We start from the raw sequence: 4,074 nt of genomic DNA on the forward strand, positions 1-4,074 counted from the left end.
TTCTTGTTGAGGAGAAGCTCAATTTTTCTTGATCACCATGGATGTACTGATCCGATATGTTCAACAGTATGCACAAATGATGCATTTCTTGTTGTGTCTGCTATCGCTCTCCTATATTACAGACTCCTTTCATTATCCATGATCTTTCTATCCTATATGGAGCTTACAATGATGCATGAGGCCTTCATTTTACTCCATGGTTGACATCTGAGGTCGAAAAAGCAAAATAAAAAATGCTCATGTCGTCAGCTCAAGCATTTTGACATTGGTTCACATGCATTCCCCTCGTGATTCAGAAACCATGTTGTAAAGCGTTGCAGCCCTGCTACCATGTAATGCGTAGGATGTCAGGAGCTTGGGATTATTTTTGTATGATACGTATAAACCTCTATGTTGAACCCAAATGAAGAGCAGCAGGTGTCGATGTTTCATCACATTTGAGCTGTATTCAGCTAGATCCAGCCCCTGTGTATGGGATGATAAATACTCAAAGTGTTGTCCCTGTCTATCGGATGATGTATATATACATATACGTTATCGATTGTCGAAATGAAGAAGAGCAGATCTAGATGTTTGATTCATTTGAGCTGTAGTAGCATTCAGTTAGATGCTTTCCAAGGAATGATAAATACTGAAACCCTTTAGCATCCTTATTTTCTCATTGCTGACATGTGTGTTGACTGTTTTGTTCTTGAGGAGAAAGACTGCCTGCGGTGCCGATCCTGGAAAACAGACCACATAAATCAGCGAGTTTCATCTGGTCTGACACTGACTGAATCGTACCAAACTGAGTAGTGAACACCGGAATTTTCAAATTTTCAAACCCTCGAAATTGATCGAATTTTGATTGAGTCTGAGATTTGGTAATAACCAAATTCAGTTCCTTCCTTAGCCCAAGCCAAGACCCGATTTCAGTTCATATATATTCCGATCAGAGCCTGTGCCGAACTGCCTCGCCATGGCTTGTGCATCAGCCTCCGTTACACCCCTCTGAGGTGATCACACAGGCCCTCGAGATCCCTACGGACCTTTTACATTGAAGCATAATACACTGGCAGCAGCAGCACATCGTCGTAGACACTGCAGCTATGCTATGCTATCCCGAACCTCACGAGCACGGCTATCCCTATCCACTGCCGCAAGCCATTTTCCTTCAGATCAACCGTAGAACTGCTCTTCGGATTCTCCTCCATAGTTCTGTACCGAGAAGGCCACTCGAGCCTCAACTCGTTGGCCCAGTTAGCTTCATGCTACTTAAGCCCAAACTCGATGAAAGCCTATCGGCCTAAACCAGAATCCAGCCCAAAACCGAAACACACAATTCCTTCCTTTGTGCTCTTCATCCGGAACCCATTTTGATCGTTTTGACCCCGCTCTTTTTTTTTTTTTTTTGCGAATGAGAAACTTCTATTACTCAATCAAGGGAACCTTACAATCATCAGCTACTATCACCAGAGTCTCCTCCGGACCAGACCCTAGCCAGGTCATAGTCCTGTCATGAATTCTAGCAAACAATGCTAAACTATCACTAGCTTTATTTTGGGATCGAGAAACATGAGTAATACAAGTTTGTCTCAGGGACAGCAAGTACTTAATCTCCTGCACAACGGGGGCATAGATTGATCGATCGACGCCTTCACATGAAATCATGGTGACAGCCTCCTTAGAATCCAGCTCCACCACTATCGGAAGATCACAGCGTTGTAACGCCAGGGAAACACCTTCCATGCAAGCACAAAGCTCTGCCTCGAGGGCATCTCGACAAGAGAACAGAGATCTACAGGCTGAAAATTTTATTTCCCCCTGGTGATTACGAAGAATCATTCCAACCCCGGCCACTTCCGAAGAAACGAAAGAACCGTCAGTGTTCAGTTTATACCAACCCGAATCTGGGGCACACCATTTCTTCCCATCAGCCTCGATTCTTTTCTTCAGAGCCGGGGCTGGCTTATCATAAACTATGCAAGTTTTGCCTTTGATCGCGTCCGCCTTGGGGTTAAGATTGATGCCAATCAGAGAGTCGACATAACTCCGGAGAAGTTGAAGGCAATGGATGGTATCAAAGTTGCTAATGGTCTTGAATGCAAGATATCCTGCAAGACCTCTAAGGTACTGTATCTTTATTTAATTCGGAATTCCATGCCTTCAGTTCTACCTGGGTATTATTACAGTATATATCTCACAATGCCATATATGCAGGTCTCCTATGTCCTTGACACCGAAGATTTCTTGTTTCGGTTGAGAAAGAGGAGGAGGCTTTCACCCGGTGGAAATGTGGCCGACAAGTCGCCGACCTCCAAAAAATATGATGCAAAAGTGCAGCGCTTTCATTTATTTCTATCCAAGCCCTAAGAGGGCCATAGGCAAAAAAACATTGGTAATTCGGCTATGTTCTGATCCCTTCATCACTTTGTCATCACGTTGTGCTTTGCAGACATTGATTTCTTTTTTGAAACATGTACTTTGCAGACATTGATTTCTTTTGTTGAAACATGTGCTTTGCAGACATTGTATCCAGATCAGGAGATGCTGCTGGGGTTGCGACCGCCTTGCTCTTGCTTCGACAGTGACAAGAATAATAATAATCAGCTGGCCGCTGGATAGATGATATATATACCCAGTAAATACAGCAAAGCAAAGCATGTTAGGGGCCACCTCAGTCAGCCTTAGGCCGCGCTCATCAGGCCGAAAAAGATGTGTGTTTGTAAATATGTACTGGCAGAAGAAGGATGTTGTTTGTTCCGTTAACCTGTTACCTGTAGTGTCTTTTTGGTCTTTTAGAAGTGATGATCACCATTTGTTGATGCTGGTATAGGTCTCTTGTTATGTTCGTTTTTCCGGTTCAAGATATGTAGCCTTGGTCTGTTAAATGCAACAATTGCAACAGTCATTGTTTTTAATGTGTCGATCGTATGTGACATGATTATGTTTAGTGTGCTATAATGTTTTGAGCTAATGATTCAAGTTGTCTTTGTAAGATTCACGAAGTTCCTTCTTTTTTAATATATCTATTGAATCACATATACCGACCAAAAGACAATTCGATGCACATGTGTTTCCTTTTACTTCTCACCTTACGATGCTGAAAATATGCATTACTCTCCTCATCCCATAACATAAAAAATGTTCTTATATTGTGTGGCGGAGGGTACAACTTGCAAAAATGTTCTTATATTATGAAGCAGAGGGAGTACGAAATAAAATTAAAAGTTGGAGAGGTGTTCATCAAAGATGAATGGTTTCATCTTTGTCACTCTTGTGATGATACTTCCATGGCCGGGATCCTCACGGCTAGCTGATTGATGATGCCGAACGCTAAGGCTGGCTGAGCTTGTAGTGTCTGGAAGATGCCTTCATGTATAACCTGTCGCCTCGCATACCAGATAGCCCATAATGTGATAGATAAGAAGATTAACATATTGTGTGGTAGTGACTCCATGAAATTAGCTTGCGTTGTAGGCAACGCTTTGTAGGACTCGCATGAAGTAAGGTATAGACTCGGGGACCTCCTATATGGAGCGTGGGGCGCTGGGTGGAGTGGTTGTGAGCACCCCTCGCGTGCCCGTTTGGACGGCCCATTGTCTGAGCGCTCTATTTTTTTTATTTTTTTCGCTTATTTTTTATTTAAATAATTCATGAATAGAAAAGTTCCATTTTTTTTAAAAATGTGCATCTTGAACAAAATATCAAGAAATCATAAAAATGTTTGTGAATTCAAAAAAAAGTTTGTGGTTTAGAAAATGTTCATGATTTCATAAACATGTTCCCAAATTCAATTCACGAATTTAAAAATTGTTCATCAAATTTAAAAATTGTTCAAGGTTACAAAAAATGTTCATGTTTTCAAAAAAAAGCTTTTGCGAATACAAAAAGTGTTCACCTGTTTGAAAAATCTTCACCATTTCAAAAAATTATTCAGAATTGCAAAAGAAGTTCACAATTTAAAAAAATGTTAATGATTTTTTAAAAATGTTCGTGAATTTGTAAAAAATATTTTAACAATTCCCAAAAATGTTCGTGATCATCATTCAAAAGTTTTCCGCAAAAGAAAAAATAGAATACAAAACAAAAACA

General features: G+C 40.7%; 1 long non-coding RNA gene across 1 annotated transcript; it reads left to right on the forward strand.

Annotated features, from left to right (window-relative positions):
• The first annotated feature begins 2,036 nt into the window (after positions 1 to 2,036).
• LOC119280395 lies at positions 2,037 to 2,900 on the forward strand. Its single transcript, XR_005138075.1, has 3 exons — positions 2,037 to 2,109; positions 2,200 to 2,377; positions 2,506 to 2,900. It is a non-coding gene; the product is annotated as an uncharacterized LOC119280395 (long non-coding RNA).
• Positions 2,901 to 4,074: the final 1,174 nt, after the last annotated feature.

This window comes from Triticum dicoccoides, chromosome 3B, assembly GCF_002162155.2.
Source record: "Triticum dicoccoides isolate Atlit2015 ecotype Zavitan chromosome 3B, WEW_v2.0, whole genome shotgun sequence".
In the NCBI taxonomy this organism is placed as follows: domain Eukaryota; kingdom Viridiplantae; phylum Streptophyta; class Magnoliopsida; order Poales; family Poaceae; genus Triticum; species Triticum dicoccoides.